Raw genomic sequence first — 19001 nt, forward strand, 5'->3', positions numbered from 1 at the left:
TGGGTGAATACGGGGATACAATAGTTCCAATAGGATAACAGCTTGTCTGCTTTAAGGAGAAATAGGAAGTGCATGACTAAGATAGTTTAATCTGATCCTCGATATGACTGTCTTTAGTTACATAACATATCACATGACATCGGTTCTAGGTTCGCCAAATAATATGTTGATGTTGCACATCTGATCTGAGTTGCCCAGTAAAAAAACATTTAATGAGATATCGTTGATGGAAGTGAGGATGTTAAACGGGATTAATCTTCCTAAGATGATGTTAAAAGGGGGTGATCTTCACCAGATGATGATGCTTTTAGGGAACGATTTCCTCCGATGAGGATGTTAAACAGGAATGGTCTTCCTCGGATGATGTGAAAAGGGGGGTGATCTTCACCAGATGATGATGGTTTTAGGGAACGATTTCCTCCGATGAGGATGTTAAACAGGAATGGTCTTCCTCGGATGATGTGAAAAAGGGGGGTGATCTTCCCCAGGTGATGATGCTGTAAGGGAACGATTTCCTCCGATGAGGATGTTAAACAGGAATGGTCTTCCTCGGATGATGTGAAAAGGGGGGTGATCTTCACCAGATGATGATGCTTTTAGGGAACGATTTCCTCCGATGAGGATGTTAAACAGGAATGGTCTTCCTCGGATGATGTGAAAAAGGGGGGTGATCTTCCCCAGGTGATGATGCTTTTAGGGAACGATTTCCTCCGATGAGGATGTTAAACAGGAATGGTCTGCCTCGGATGATGTGAAAAGGGGGTGATCTTCACCAGATGATGATGCCATAAAGGAACGATTTCCTCCGATGAAGATGTTATTAGGAATGGTCTTCCTCGGATGATGTGAAAATGGAATGATCTTTCACATACCTCTGTTCAATATGAACTATTTTGTGCTTCGATAACCTCATAGCAAATTTGATTCCATCCGTTTAATCCCCAGTTTGTTTGACAGACGCCTCAAATTCATCACAAATAAGATAACAGATGACAAACGCCTCAGGACCACACTATTTGAAGCATAAGTGTATGCCGCGTCAGTGTATTTGGTTACGTGTACTAGTTCGGACTAATGTCGTCCTTATAGTGCTTGCCCATAAGATACCATGCCCCAGTTTTATCCCCGTAATGCCGAGCACAGCCAGGGTAACAAGTAACATTTTTTAACATCTTTGGGTAAGACGCTGCCGGGTATCGAGCCCCCGACCTACTGATATATAGTAGAAATTGGATAATATACATAAAATTCATAAACATTGGATGGTATATAATGATTGTATGTTCACAATGACAATACAATTGTTCCTACATATAGCGATGTTGAGTCCCCTGACTGCAACATCTCTCAATCCTGGCAACCTTGTTGCTTTAGCATTCAGCACCAATTCAGAAGTCTAGACCTAAACTGAAAATGCAATTGCTTTGTAAATAATGGTTCCTATCCTAAACTTTACGTTTAATAGCCTACTTAAGGACGCGTCTGACAGCTGCCATGTCTAACGTAAAAAATGACAATAGGTTGGAATAGTAAAGTCAAAACTTAAGTGATGGAATACAGAACGGTTCGTGTGAAAAGTTGAAGTTCTTGTTTTAATGTCATCCTCAAGGGAAATCCCAGCCGGTTATATTTGAAGGTTATTCCCATCCAACAAAAAGTTAGACAATAAGCTTTTGACAAGTTCACAGTATTAACAGTACATGCGTCCATTATGTAGTACCTACTTAGTTTTTCTTTCTCTTGGGATTCAAGCTATTCGTACGATAATGGTACATTCGTCATATGTGGTTTGAAACGATATCTGAGATTATGGTCCCTGGCTAAACCGAAACATAAGAGTGAGTGAGCATGGTTTTACGGCGCATTTAGCAATATTCCAGCAATATCAGGGCGAGGGACACCAGAAATGGGCTTCACCCATTGTACCGATGTGGGGAATCGAACCCATGTCTTCGATGTGACGGACAAACGCTTTACCTACAAAGCTACCAACCACCCCAAACACGTGTTAAAATAGAATAAGTGACAAAACGTAAATGGAACCAAACCTCACTGGACATCCCGAAAACATCAACAGAACCCAAGAACAGTCATGATCGGTTAGTGAAAATGGAGAATCGGATGTTCATTTAGGATTTGGATGGGTGAATGAGGCATGAGAGAAGGCCAATTCTCATAGCTGATTTACGGATAAAAGGTGAGGTGAAATGGGGTTTAACGTCGCGTCCAAGATTATTGCACTTATAAAGCGACGTGCGTGCACGTGTGTGTGCTTGTATGGTGGCTTGTACTAGTCCGGACAGATGCCGATTTATAGTGCTAGTACACTGAGATACCATGCCGCAGTTTAACATGAATACCCCACTCAAACACAGTATACGGACTCCGAGCCGACCAATCCTTGTTTTCGCCCCTTAATGCCAAGCGTCAGACAGGGTAACAACAAGTACCATCTTTTAACGTCTTATGGATAACAACGTCATTATTATACTTAGATAGCTTCTCGATAAATCAACCTGTAACTTATGGATGCGATTTATCTGTGTTACAAAATACGAGGTCATCATGGAAAGAAAGAGCACATCTGCAGAAATGGCGTCATGACAATGTTTAAACCACGCTTCGTTCTTCATTGCTTTTTACATATATATGCTCTCTGCCTCATGGTATTTATTCACCCGATGAAGGATTAAGCACATACTCCGAAACGTTGTGTTCCTCATAATAATGGAGTTGACATCCATAAATTGTCTTCCTTAGAGACCGCCTCCGTGGTATAGAGCGTCCGCACGGAGAGCGGAAGGTCAGGAGTTCGATCCCCGGCCGCGTCATACCAAAAGACGTTAAAAGATGGTACTTGTTACCCTGTCTGGCGCTCGGCATAAAGGGTCTAAAACAAGGATTGATCGGCTCGTAGTCGGTATACTGTGTCTGAGTGGGGTATTCATGTTAAACTGTGGCATGGTATCTCAGTGAGCTAGCACTATAAATCGTCATTAGTCCGGAATAGTACAAGCAGCCACACACACACACACGTGCATGCACGTCACTATATTAATGCAATAATCTTGGACGCGACGTTAAACCAAATTTCACCTCACCTCTTCCTTAGACAGAGCGTAGTTTTCACGACACGTAACACGTGGACACGATCTGGTGGCCAATTCATGTGTAGAGCTGGACATCACTGTGATGGGCAATGTTTGCTTGTCATGGCGAAGGTGGTGTTTGCGGACTAAAATCGTGTACACAGCCGTGTTGACCCTAAAGCTATAGTGATTGATTGAGTGGGTTTAACGTCGCTTTTAACAGTATTCCAGTTATACAACGGCGTTTCAGCTCAATGTGGAAGAGACGCCAACAGTGATGCCGGTCTCAAACATTGACCACTTTGGTGAAACCCACGAGTATGGATATGATCCTGACAAACCAGGAAACATAATCGGGGCGAACTGGGATTCGAACCCACAATCATAGGTATCTGTCTACATTAGCTATAATTCAATATATACATCTCGTTATAATATAATTTGCATAAGTGTGATTTTCAGGGTAGGCTATAAATTCAGGATCTTTTTCCACATTTCATATTTTAGGGACGGCCGATTCGTCAACCAAGAAATAAAAGATAAAAAAGCTCTGTTACGACGTAAATTGTAATAAAAAGGTCAATTGTAATACTTGCAGCAAATTGTAATAACAACGTAAATTGTAATAAAGTTGGACGTAAATTGTAATACGCAAATTGTAATAAAAATTGATGTAAATTGTAATAATCTCAACTTGCGGTAAAATGTAATAACTTTTTACGTAAATTGTAATAACCTTATAAGTTTAGTGTCAAAGGCGTTAAATGACTAGAACCTATCATTGTCAGGGTTGGTACTGGGTTTATCGTACAATCGTCATTAAAGTATGGGTTTTGGGGAGGACTGAGGTCGTTATCGTACATTGTTGTATAATTATATGTATATATAAACGCATTGGAATTTCATTTCTATGGTTGTCCAGACGAAGATAATTACAAGAATGAACTTAGTTTTCTTATTTGATTGAGAAATATTCTGTGTTTTGTACTTAATTGTAATATATCCTATTGACGATTTTCATCATAATTGTTCATATTTAACCTAATGGAATCATATTTCAATTGGTAAAGTAGGTAGTAATATACACAATGGAATAATTATAACATAACAAACTTACACAAATATATTGATGTGTAAATGTGGAAAGTCTGACTTTTACTGACTGAAGCAAATTTATTTATTTTGCAAGTATATATTTGTACATATTTTATGTGGAGAGGGGTTTACTAAGTTGCAAGAACTTGTCCCTAATACAATTCTCCTTTTGTTCTGTGAATAAAATATTTTTAAACTAAACTAAACTAGCAAATGGATGACATGTCATTCTGCAGTAGCCTGTGTGCAAGCTCATTTATACATGTTCATATACATAATATCAATTTATTATTATTCAAGTTTCAATTTTTTTAACGTTGCTCGAAGGATATGAAGCAAATAATGACAATGACCTGGGCGATGTACATGTAGGTATGTGAATCCGCAAGGACTACCTTTATCAATTATTTTACGTGCAGATTGTGTCATGTCTGTATTGTTAGAATGATACTCTAGCAACTGTACACATCGAAATTTATGACTGAAAGATCCATCCTCGGGTTACAAATGATGGATTAGGTACGTCTATTCGACAAATAGGTTAATTGATTAATCATCCAATAGTAGCTTAGCTAGGAGTCCATTGCAATAACATTGAGTTACGAGTTGAGATAAGGAGCACATGACGAGACAATTCAATCGTATTTATACATTCTATTTTGACAAAGAATTCAAATACAACAAATGAGTGACAGATCTCCTGTGCAATGTCAAAGGGAAAAAAACAGTCGTCAACAAATGCAGCATAGATTTCCCATGCAAGAGAAAGGAGAATACTTAATACATAACATTATATACAATGTTTTTATTAATATCAAAAGAGGGGCGTGGATATTCTTTACCTACATTGCATATACTATTAGAAATTGTGTATTCTCGATCTCTGTGAACTTCTCACAGATAAAGAAATAATAATAAATAAATGCAAACCATGTTAACTTATGCAATATTTGTAGCAATGTATGATTAACATATGGATCATTAATATAACATTAAATATTTCCTTTCATAGGAAGAAGTATATTTAATGAAATAAATGAATAAATGTAACTGTCTGGATTCCTTTCATATGTCATGAAAAACTAACAACAACTTACTGACAACTTTTGCTGGGATAATAACTCCTTGCCCCAACAACAAAAACAGAATCCATCATGATAACGGCACGAAATCATAATTCAAAGCATACACAAATAATATCCGGTATCTTCGGGCATGTCTTGTTGAGTTTCAAAGAGCATCAGAATGTATAATAAATTTGTTGCAATCACATATTGCTGAAATATATCTGTTTTGATCAAAATTGAAAGGATGGAAAATCTATAATGAAAAGGGTTTTGTCACTAACGTAAATATTCTTTTTGGCCTTATACAAAGAGTATTCTAAGATCATTAAACTCGGCAATCGTTGGTGGATTGCGCCAAGCAACCTTGATACCAAATTTGGTACCTCATGTATAATGCAGTACATAATTTTCGAAACAGATAATTACGTTTTTCATTAGTTATCTCTAATTTGTGACATATAAAGGGACAAAATTACCTCAGAGGGTAATCTTCTCTGGGGGGTTTAAGAGGATTAAAATATTTCCAGCTAACATCAAGTACTGTAATAAAATATTGAAATTATAGCATACCTTCTTAACATTCCAATGAAAAGAATAGTGACTAACTAAGAAACCAAATTATATTTGTCTCCGACACTATGCCCTCATCAGTATACACACACACATACATACATACACACATACACAGAAACATACATATACACACCAACACACACACATACATACAAACACACACACATAGGTATGTATGTATGTATGTATGTATGTAAATACGATAATGTTTTACTGTAAATGTTTTACTGTACTCCGAACAGTTGGACTACATATACATACAAAGGTACAAAACTGTTTAGGGAAGTTTGGTACAGCATTTATCGTACAATCGTCATTAAATATGACTTAGTGTGGGGTGTGAGAACTTTTTGAAATTTGATACATCGAACATTGTTGTATATATATAAACTCACTGCTAGTGTTATTTCTGTAGGTTAAGTACGTGGTTATCAACACAATGTATTTATATATAAAAATATATGTTTGGGATGCTTTCCTTGCATTTAAAGTGTGTTAGCAGAAGTTGAAAAGAGCGATTCCGCATGAAACCAAATTTGAAATGGGGTAAAACAGTTGCTACATAGTGTATGAAATACCCTCTGAAGACATATATTGCAGTCTCAAATTTAGAAGTTTTAACTCAATTTCAGAAAAAAAGTGATAAGGGTAGGCAATTAGAACTAGGTAAAAAAATCATGCAAAATATAATTTGACTTTTTGGTAAGTCACCAGTCATTTCATTGGAATTTTAAGAGAGTATGTTATTACAGTGCTTGATGTTAGCCCAAATTACTTTAATCCTCTTAATCTTTCAGAGGAGGTTATGTTTTCAGGGGATTATTGTACGTATATATTTCGTATCAAGGTTTCTTGGCGCAATCCACCAACGATTTTCGAGTTTAATGATCTTCAAGTACGTTTCAAGGTCAAAGAGAAAATTTACTTTAGTGACAAACATATTTTCATTATAAATTTTCAATTCCTTTCTATTTGGATACAAGCAGATATATTTCAGCAATTGATTGCAAGAAATTTATGATAATTCGTATACTCTTTGAAACTGTACAAGAGTTATCCGAAGATACCGGATGTTATTTGTGTATGCACGGGATCTGTCAACTCATTTGTTGTATTTGAATTCTTCGTCAAATAAAAATGAATTGTATAAATGTGATGAAATTCCCCCGTTTGTTTCAAGAAAAGGATCATGTACTCCTTATCAACTCGTATAGCGTTTCCACTGCAAATCGACACACTGGTTGACCAGCCTGTGTTTATACCCTTCGTCATCACTCGTTCAGTCGTGTCGAACTGGTCAACGTACTGTTGAAGCAAGTCATGCCAAAAAACATCTTGAATAGCCTTATAAGAGTATTGAACAATATGTCACAATTAAATTATTTGTCATTTGATTGTGTAACCCATCATTTTGAACCCGAAGGTGGATCTTTCAGTCATTTAAATTTATCGATGTTGACACCACCCTTTCATGACGATTGTACGATAAAGCCTATACCAACCATCCCTAACAGTTTTGTACGTTTGTCATCATACACAGTATTTCTCGAATTGTACATGTGAAACGCAAGCTCAACTGACAAAGATCATTTCTAGTCAATTGGCGTCTTGGACACTACGGTAGTAAGGCTATAACAATTTACGTGAGAATTTATTACATTTTTCCGCAAGTAGAGATTATTACAATTTACGTCAATTTTTCTTACAATTTGTGTATTACAATTTACGTCAAATATTATTATAATTAACGTTGTTATTACAATTTACGTCAAAATTATTACAATTTGCTGCAAGTATTACAATTTACCTTTTTATTACAATTTACGTCGTAACAGGCTCACATGAAATAGATTTAGCATTGCATTCATCGTATCTCAAAATCATCTTCGGTCAAAGACCTACTCATTCTCAAACGAATCCCGAAAAAAAAGATTATCATTTTAACACATTTTAGCCCCACCCGTACAGTGGCTATTACGAGTTATGTCCCTGCTATGTCAACCTATTGACCAATCAGATTCCACGTCACATATCACTTGCATTTGCTTTAAACTAAATGGCGGCGCCAATTCAAGATCTTTATTGAAATATAACTGGTCTTACCTCGTCAAGTGCATCAAACATACTTGAGCACCTTGATTTCAAACATTTAAGATTTGGAAAATATATGTCGACGCCCGGTTGACGGTACAAATGCTCTGCAAATCCTGCAATCGACCGAAATCTGCGCGGCAGTATCCATGTCGTTTAAAGAAGCCGAAGCCGAATCGCTGTTTTGACTGAACTATGCACAGAATCGTTTTACTCTAAAATATAACTCCATGATCCCAGTCTAGTTCGGCAAGGGTGGAAACTGGACATCAAAGTCAGTTAAACCCCTTGCCTTGGGAAGATGTATAATAATCGGCCTGCATTAATCCTTTCGGTTACGTATTTGTTGAGTTTCCTATCACTATTTTTTTTGGAAAGACTGTGTCACTGACTGGCTCTGCATTGTGAGAAGGGGAACTGATACATTTCGGATGCATTTGTGCTCCAAATCGGAAGCCTTATTGTCAGGCTCACTATTAGAGTTTCATTGAGTTGTATCCTCATATTTATGGCTGCATGATCTGACATGATAGCGCGTGATTAAAAACCGTCTTCGTCTGAATCATATGAGGCTCTTTGAAATCTTAACAAAGCACAGAATACCACGTAAATAGCACGACCTCGACCACATAACAGTCTCTCATACATTGTAACATAAAATTGACTCAAGTGATGACTAAGTATTCAACTGTTTCCAATAGCTGAACAATACTATAAACACTAAAATCATTCGCAAGTCGAAACCGCATATACTATTAGAAATTGTGTATTCTCGATCTCTGTGAACTTCTCACAGTTAAAGAAATAATAATAAATAAATGCAAACCATGTTAACTTATGCAATATTTGTAGCAATGTATGATTAACATATGGATCATTAATATAACATTAAATATTTCCTTTCATAGGAAGAAGTATATTTAATGAAATAAATGAATAAATGTAACTGTCTGGATTCCTTTCATATGTCATGAAAAACTAACAACAACTTACTGACAACTTTTGCTGGGATAATAACTCCTTGCCCCAACAACAAAAACAGAATCCATCATGATAACGGCACGAAATCATAATTCAAAGCATACACAAATAATATCCGGTATCTTCGGGCATGTCTTGTTGAGTTTCAAAGAGCATCAGAATGTATAATAAATTTGTTGCAATCACATATTGCTGAAATATATCTGTTTTGATCAAAATTGAAAGGATGGAAAATCTATAATGAAAAGGGTTTTGTCACTAACGTAAATATTCTTTTTGGCCTTATACAAAGAGTATTCTAAGATCATTAAACTCGGCAATCGTTGGTGGATTGCGCCAAGCAACCTTGATACCAAATTTGGTACCTCACGTATAATGCGGTACATAATTTTCGAAACAGATAATTACGTTTTTCATTAGTTATCTCTAATTTGTGACATATAAAGGGACAAAATTACCTCAGAGGGTAATCTTCTCTGGGGGGTTTAAGAGGATTAAAATATTTCCAGCTAACATCAAGTACTGTAATAAAATATTGAAATTATAGCATACCTTCTTAACATTCCAATGAAAAGAATAGTGACTAACTAAGAAACCAAATTATATTTGTCTCCGACACTATGCCCTCATCAGTATACACACACACATACATACATACACACATACACAGAAACATACATATACACACCAACACACACACATACATACAAACACACACACATAGGTATGTATGTACGTATGTATGTATGTATGTATGTATGTATGTAAATACGATAATGTTTTACTGTAAATGTTTTACTGTACTCCGAACAGTTGGACTACATATATATACAAAGGTACAAAACTGTTTAGGGAAGTTTGGTACAGCATTTATCGTACAATCGTCATTAAATATGACTTAGTGTGGGGTGTGAGAACTTTTTGAAATTTGATACATCGAACATTGTTGTATATATATAAACTCACTGCTAGTGTTATTTCTGTAGGTTAAGTACGTGGTTATCAACACAATGTATTTATATATAAAAATATATGTTTGGGATGCTTTCCTTGCATTTAAAGTGTGTTAGCAGAAGTTGAAAAGAGCGATTCCGCATGAAACCAAATTTGAAATGGGGTAAAACAGTTGTTACATAGTGTATGAAATACCCTCTGAAGACATATATTGCAGTCTCAAATTTAGAAGTTTTAACTCAATTTCAGAAAAAAAGTGATAAGGGTAGGCAATTAGAACTAGGTAAAAAAATCATGCAAAATATAATTTGACTTTTTGGTAAGTCACCAGTCATTTCATTGGAATTTTAAGAGAGTATGTTATTACAGTGCTTGATGTTAGCCCAAATTACTTTAATCCTCTTAATCTTTCAGAGGAGGTTATGTTTTCAGGGGATTATTGTACGTATATATTTCGTATCAAGGTTTCTTGGCGCAATCCACCAACGATTTTCGAGTTTAATGATCTTCAAGTACGTTTCAAGGTCAAAGAGAAAATTTACTTTAGTGACAAACATATTTTCATTATAAATTTTCAATTCCTTTCTATTTGGATACAAGCAGATATATTTCAGCAATTGATTGCAAGAAATTTATGATAATTCGTATACTCTTTGAAACTGTACAAGAGTTATCCGAAGATACCGGATGTTATTTGTGTATGCACGGGATCTGTCAACTCATTTGTTGTATTTGAATTCTTCGTCAAATAAAAATGAATTGTATAAACGTGATGAAATTCCCCCGTTTGTTTCAAGAAAAGGATCATGTACTCCTTATCAACTCGTATAGCGTTTCCACTGCAAATCGACACACTGGTTGACCAGCCTGTGTTTGTACCCTTCGTCATCACTCGTTCAGTCGTGTCGAACTGGTCAACGTACTGTTGAAGCAAGTCATGCCAAAAAACATCTTGAATAGCCTTATAAGAGTATTGAACAATATGTCACAATTAAATTATTTGTCATTTGATTGTGTAACCCATCATTTTGAACCCGAAGGTGGATCTTTCAGTCATTTAAATTTATCGATGTTGACGCCACCCTTTCATGATGATTGTACGATAAAGCCTATACCAACCATCCCTAACAGTTTTGTACGTTTGTCATCATACACAGTATTTCTCGAATTGTACATGTGAAACGCAAGCTCAACTGACAAAGATCATTTCTAGTCAATTGGCGTCTTGGACACTACGGTAGTAAGGTTATAACAATTTACGTGAGAATTTATTACATTTTTCCGCAAGTAGAGATTATTACAATTTACGTCAATTTTTCTTACAATTTGTGTATTACAATTTACGTCAAATATTATTATAATTAACGTTGTTATTACAATTTACGTCAAAATTATTACGATTTGCTGCAAGTATTACAATTTACCTTTTTATTACAATTTACGTCGTAACAGGCTCACATGAAATAGATTTAGCATTGCATTCATCGTATCTCAAAATCATCTTCGGTCAAAGACCTACTCATTCTCAAACGAATCCCGAAAAAAAAGATTATCATTTTAACACATTTTAGCCCCACCCGTACAGTGGCTATTACGAGTTATGTCCCTGCTATGTCAACCTATTGACCAATCAGATTCCACGTCACATATCACTTGCATTTGCTTTAAACTAAATGGCGGCGCCAATTCAAGATCTTTATTGAAATATAACTTGTCTTACCTCGTCAAGTGCATCAAACATACTTGAGCACCTTGATTTCAAACATTTAAGATTTGGAAAATATATGTCGACGCCCGGTTGACGGTACAAATGCTCTGCAAATCCTGCAATCGACAGACGCGCGGCAGTATCCATGTTGTTTAAAGAAGCCGAAGCCGAATCGCTGTTTTGACTGAACTATGCACAGAATCGTTTTACTCTAAAATATAACTCCATGATCCCAGTCTAGTTCGGCAAGGGTGGAAACTGGACATCAAAGTCAGTTAACCCCCTTGCCTTGGGAAGATGTATAATAATCGGCCTGCATTAATCCTTTCGGTTACGTATTTGTTGAGTTTCCTATCACTATTTTTTTTGGAAAGACTGTGTCACTGACTGGCTCTGCATTGTGAGAAGGGGAACTGATACATTTCGGATGCATTTGTGCTCCAAATCGGAAGCCTTATTGTCAGGCTCACTATTAGAGTTTCATTGAGTTGTATCCTCATATTTATGGCTGCATGATCTGACATGATAGCGCGTGATTAAAAACCGTCTTCGTCTGAATCATATGAGGCTCTTTGAAATCTTAACAAAGCACAGAATACCACGTAAATAGCACGACCTCGACCACATAACAGTCTCTCATACATTGTAACATAAAATTGACTCAAGTAATGACTAAGTATTCAACTGTTTCCAATAGCTGAACAATACTATAAACACTAAAATCATTCGCAAGTCGAAACCGCATTTCAATTACAGTACCAAACTGCGTTCCAATGTGCAAAATCATTCAATGGGTTGGAATAAGCGACCTAGATAGGACATGGCTTGCCGTGAGATACATCTTTGTACCCAAGTTACAATGTACAGTTCTACAAGAATGTATTATAATTTGATACATGTGACCCTGTTCATGCCATTCTTGAATAGTCACAAACTGTTCCAACATGCAGATATCATTAGCACAGTTGGTTGGTTGGTTGTTTAACACCGCACTCAGCAATATTAAAGCTATATGACGGCGGTCTGTAAATAATCGAGTCTGGACCAGACAATCCAGTGATTAATATCATGAGCATCGATCCACGCAATTGGGATCAATGACATGCATCAACCAAGTCCGCGAACCTTACCACCCGCTCCCGTTAGTCGCCTCTTACGACAAGCATAGTCACCTTTTACGGCAAGCATGGGTTGCTGAAGACCTATTCTACCCCGGAATCTTCACGGGTCTCATTAGCACAGACACACATTCATACACAAAGAATGATTCGTCCAGTATTTATCTTTTAGAGCGATACAAACTCACGTTCGCTTACCCATACACATATACAGCACGATTCGTCACGAAAATACCACGGTATCTGCATCGTTATTCGTTTGCCTAAACCGTTAAGATCAAGTCATTGTTCCTTCCATAATGTCTCCCTTCGATATTCATTGATACTTTGTACAGCCGAGATGCAATAGTGATGAAACGATTTTGACCCAAACTCAATTCTATCCTATAATTCAATCCTATTCTATGAAACGAATTTGACACAAATTCAATTCTGTTCTGACCCGTGAAGAGCCGGTGTAGAATAGCTCTTCAGCAACCAATGTTTGCCGTAAAAGGCGACAATGCTTGTCGTATTATAAGAGGCGACTAACGTGATCGGGTCTATACATAATCGAGTCTGGACCAGACAATCCACTGATTGATATCATGAGCATCGATCCACGCAGTTGGGATACGATGACATGCATCAAACCAAGTCAGCGAACTCCCGCTCCCGTTAGTCGCCTTCTTACGACTAGCATAGTCGCCTTTTAACAGCAAGCATGGGTTTAATGAGGAACTGGTTGTAATCAAACAGCTCCAAAGGTTGGGAATAGATACATATCTGGATCAATCTGTCCAAATGAAACGTGTTTTTTGCTGACGACACAACCAAATCAAAGATACAAATCATAATGGAGTATAACCGTCTTCTTTAGTCTCGACGATACCCCATCACAGATAAAAACATTATAATACTCAAATCATTTTGTCATAACAACTAAAATGAATTCGAATTAAGCCAGTTAACATTTTTGAGAAGAAGTATTAACAACAGTTATTAATAAATGGTAACCGACAGCGATATAGTGCACACTGTTACATAGACGTGTTGTAATGTAATCAAAATTACCTACACTTATCTGATTAATCCTCTGCATACATTCCGACCTAATCTCGACTATTTCATAACTTGGATAGAATATTCACTGAAATTCGTTACAATTGTAAGTATTAAAATGTAACTTGATCACCCACACTAATTTTACATGGAACTTGTTGGGTCATGCAAGATTCATCTAGTGTTGTTTTTTTCAGGTTTATGACTGATGGTCAAACAACAATTTTTGGGTGTTTGTGACACGGGTGGGGCAGGCTAGTTTATTTAATGCATCACAGCGGTATACTCACCTCGTCATTTGTAAAGCAATAAACGTCACAGTTTTATCGCATGTATTTAACAGTTGACTTGCCTTGCATGTGTTTGTGACGGTTGCCACCCATTAGGCACAATAAGCTCACCTTTTCGCGAACACCTGGTATCATCACATTCTGACGGTAGTTCATGATACAGTCAGAATCGGACAATGGACTCTGCTTTTAGTAGATATCTTATGATTATAGAAAAGCTATTTATCATTTTATTAAAAGTAAATTCCCCGAATCTATATATTCATATTTAGTATCTAGCCATGCTTAATGCACCAAGCCAGAACATGCAGTCCTAATCATTCCCAGATAAGCAAATGGATCTCTTTTATCTTCCTTTTGGTTAATATGTACATAAATATGCTTCGGAGAGCCGCTTCTAACCTCTAGATCTGAACAAACAGACATATTCGCCATAAAGATTCGCTGAATTATGAGGTCTAATATCTAAATAAAAACGCCCAAATCCTCTCCATATTCATAAGAAATCACTGCCAAAAGTAGAGTCGATTGTACAATTCCAACCATGTGAAATACGTCTTCGATATATAAAACAGACCTAAGTCAACTTGATCTATGAATTGTAAATTCATATGTCATACAGAAACTAAATAATTGTATACTTCAATGCTCACAGTTTGACTTGCACATCACCAAACAGACCGTATTGACAATGGAAGTCGAGGCTAAACCGTAGAAAAGAATCAAGGATTTCTTATGATTTGTACCGAAAGTTAAATGTGAGTGAGTGAGTGAGTGTACATATGTCATAAACTGTCAGGCTAGAAAACTATATTCATTACGAATATATCAGTTGAGGAGTGGTCATACTATCTCTAGACTATCTACATATCTCTTGCTCAATATTGATTTTGTTGTGTGTTCGTGTCTTATCAAATCGTATGTGATCAAATCAATAGTAATGAGGTAATGTAACATGTAGAAACATACCAATATCGGCCTTGTGCTATTTATTGTCAACCCGTGTGTCGTATTAGCTTGAATAAAAATCATTGTTCCTTAAGTAACAAGTGCATGTGTTTTATCAAAGTTAAAACATACATGTCTTTACGGCTGGGGTGCTGACAACACAAACAACGGAGGACCACTGGGTACAATTTATGGACAGAACGAAAAGACTTACTATACAAGATGTAAAAAAAGCGTCAAAACCCTTTCCATATTCATAAGAATTTCAAATCCTTTGCACGTTTCCGAGTTATCGTGAGCATGGGTTTATGAATCACTAACGAATATTGATGATACCAGATACCGCATCCGGCGCCATCAGTTGCACCCGTCACAAACACATGCAAAAGCAAGTTAATTGGTTAGCTGAAAAACACGGGAACATTTGATACAAGTCAAAATAGGGAATTGGATCGGACTTCATATTTGTCACTGATGCGTCAAATTTGGAAATGTCCTCCATATGTCTACCATAAAACGTTTTGAGATCCTTTGAGGCCTGGAATGTTGTAACCTTCATCAAACAAGTATGACGCTCATTGAATCTTGGTAGAAAGAGCATGCTCGACTCTATCCCAAAAAGCGTGAAATGTCGACACCAAGGGCTGGTGCTACAGGAATATTGCTCGATATAAAGAGAAAGTCGACTGTTGGAAAGTTGAAGTCATCACTCTTGCCATACATTCTTGTGGAGAGTGTTTTGTCATTCTGAATCTTTATGCAAAGATATAAATATGCAACAGATGAGGCTGTGCTCCTTTCTTTCTAGTTTAGGTGGGTAAAGCAGTAGAAAGGAATTGGCCATTTGATGGTTATTGACGATATCAGATCACCGATACAACTGAAACTAAAGTTAGACGTCTTAATCAAATTACCTTGTTCTGACTTTGCCAATCCGAGCAGAAATTCTGATTCATGTGCATAAAGATGTCTCCCCAATTTTCCCCCCAATAATGCTGTCAATGAGGAAGTCCAGCATTTCACATAGTGTTTTCTCAGTAAACACCAGACGGCGTTTGCTTTCAGTTTTGACTTGACTTGACAAACTGACAAATCATGCAACAAGCCCCTTTCGATAATCATGAGAAATATATGCTAAAAGCACCGCCCATTGTACGATTCCGACTATATCATGACCATGTGTTTATACAGTCAAATAGTGATAATGCTAGATCTTCGTGAAGATACAAGAGGACAACCCAGCTTCAGTAACCATTACAAATCTACACTATGAACTGACTCACTTTTAGATAACTATGAGATATCTAAGAATAATTATAGATTACAAAAGGGTTGTGGTTTAATTTACAAAACAAATACGATTCGGGTGGCATCGGATTGGTGTTCCACTTTCATCATTAATAAAATTAATAAATGCAAAACTAATCCTATCACAATATTTCTCAAGACGAGGAGAGTACAAATGCGAGGCGAAATGTGCAAATGTGCAGAGACTTACACTGCAGTCAAACGTTAATCACATTTGACCAATGGAGGGCGTCTATGTTATAATATTTCAGGTATTGAGCGATGTCTTCTGCCCACGAGAATCAATTGTTTCAAGTACAGCAATTCCTATATTTTGATATAAAGCAAAGATGACCGAAGTTTTTCTGAAGAACGCTTTCCAATTCTCCAGAGAATTAGAAAATATAAATCTGAGAAGAGGTATTGAATAAAAGATGTGCTGCAGCTATCACATAACTGTCTCTCCTTGCCGCGACGGCTGTCATAATCTTCGGTCTGGTGATCAATTCCAGAAGGAACGGAATCTGCACGAGAGAGAGCCCGTTCTTTCTGTAGTCATAAATCAGACAACTTTTTGAGTAAAAGTACGTTTTGTCGTAGCTATGCATGTTTTGTTTGATTTGAAGACAGTCACTACTTCTATCTTTCGAAAAGAGTTAATCAGAATCAGTTTATTAAACATGGTGCATTGTTTTACATTTGATAACAAAGAATGGAATCATTTCTTTCACAGACAGAATTTATCAAATTATTGTGTTCCAGCGTTACTGTCTACCGTAAACGGTTATTTTTTAGAACTGATGGTCTAGTGAGTGTTTGTGTGTTTGTTGTTTAACGCCGCAGTCAGGATGCATGTTCCTTCGTCTAAGGTTCTCATATAAAGGATGCATTTTCCGCCCTAATAGGCCCACCTGTTCAGGAACCACATTCTTCCCTCCAAGGGCCCAGCTATAAGTAAACATGTCCTCGGGCCGACCTGGGCCCTGTTCCACGTTGTGCTACGTTGATCGTAAGCCTATGATAAAGTATTGGAGTTACGACCAATTTTGCGCTAAGATCACTTTGTGGAACAGGTTCCTGTTCAGAAATTATGTTCCTTCCTGTTTAGGCCAGCCTGCCAATCTGCCAGGCAAAAGTAAGTATAAACTTGAAACTTGGATTTGACCAAACCATTCCAAACGTTTTAAGACTGAAAACAGTCATCGAAACACTGCAAACGTAAGGTTCGAAATACAACTACGATACCCGTATCGAATATATCACCATCGACTGACCATTTCGTGTTGGTTTCATTTCTGGCCACCATCAAACATGTATTTATTCTTTCTGTTGCCCAGCACCCTTTATTTCTCTCTCTCATGCCTCCCATACCCACCATGCAAATGGTGTCCACTTAAGTCAAGCCCACCTATTCATGACACGTGGTCAGTCCTCCCATACCCGGGGGCACGGGTGGCCCAGTTGTCTAAGGCGCGAGTTGCGTCCCTTTGGCACGCCAGAAACATATGATTGTGGGTTCGAATACCCGTTCGTCCCGATTATGTTTCTAGGTCTGTTAGCACCATACTCGTGCTCGTGGGTTTCACCGAAGTGGTAAACGTCTGTGACCTGCATCACTTCGGGCTTTCCTCTAACTTTAAGCTGACACGCCGTGATATAACTGGAATACTGTTAAAAGCGGCGTTAAACCCAACTCACTCACTCATTCACTCCTCCCATACCCACCTATTTAACCGCACATATACACGAACGGTGTTTATTTCTCTCAGACGTATCTCTTTATGACCTACATTTATGTGTAGTCCCCTTAAGCCCATCTATTCATGACCTGTTATGAGCCCTCTCAAACGCACCTGTTCATGAAGTATGTTCAGTCCACTGACGCCAGTTTATTGATGAATCTATTTAAGTCAACTCAGGACACGAATCCTTTTCAACCCTCTCACCACACACAATCATGAATTGTGTTTAATCCAAATTAGCCCCATGGACTGTTCATTTTCATGGCACGTTTCGTCCCAAATATGAAAAACATGCAGCTGAAAACCTTTAACCGACATTTTCATCGATCTGTCCATTAATGTCAACAATGTGAAGGTTTTGCAATGATATTTACCCACCTTCCTTCTTTAAATCGAGATGTAAATACTACCTGAACCTACTTGTGCTATATTAGATCATCTCCCATTGCACTGTATTGATACCCGATAAAGAAAAGTGAAGAGTATTTCTGATTTGTTAAGGTCAGTGCTTTCTTCCCTAAATAGAGAATAATACTCCGATGTGATGGAATGTGTACGGACCATCATTAACTTTTAAATCATGCCTATATAAAATATGATGAATATAAAACGTCAGCGGCAGATTATAACCAGTCTCGGTTATCTGTCGAAACTAGATTCCATTGGGCGTAACAGGCAATATAGTGATGGATTCACCACATTGAGGTTCATATGACAGCGTTGTGGAGCAAGTGAGTGAGTATGGTTTTACGCCGCCTTTAGCAATATTCCAGCAATATCACGGCGGGGAACACCAGAAATGGTTCACACATTGTACCCATGTCGGGAATCGAACCAGGGTCTTCGGCGTGGCGAGCGAACGCTTAACCATAAGGCTACCCGACCGCCCTTTGTGGAGCAAGAAGAGGCTGTCGATAGGATCAGTTACATAGTCACATTATACATTTTCTCTACCATTCTCTACCAGTGTCGCGGTGTAAATCCTCCCCTGTATTGTCTCCGGAGTTACATATTCGC

Source organism: Haliotis cracherodii, unplaced genomic scaffold (genome assembly GCF_022045235.1).
Source record: "Haliotis cracherodii isolate W230 unplaced genomic scaffold, xgHalCrac1.p SCAF_10, whole genome shotgun sequence".
In the NCBI taxonomy this organism is placed as follows: domain Eukaryota; kingdom Metazoa; phylum Mollusca; class Gastropoda; order Lepetellida; family Haliotidae; genus Haliotis; species Haliotis cracherodii.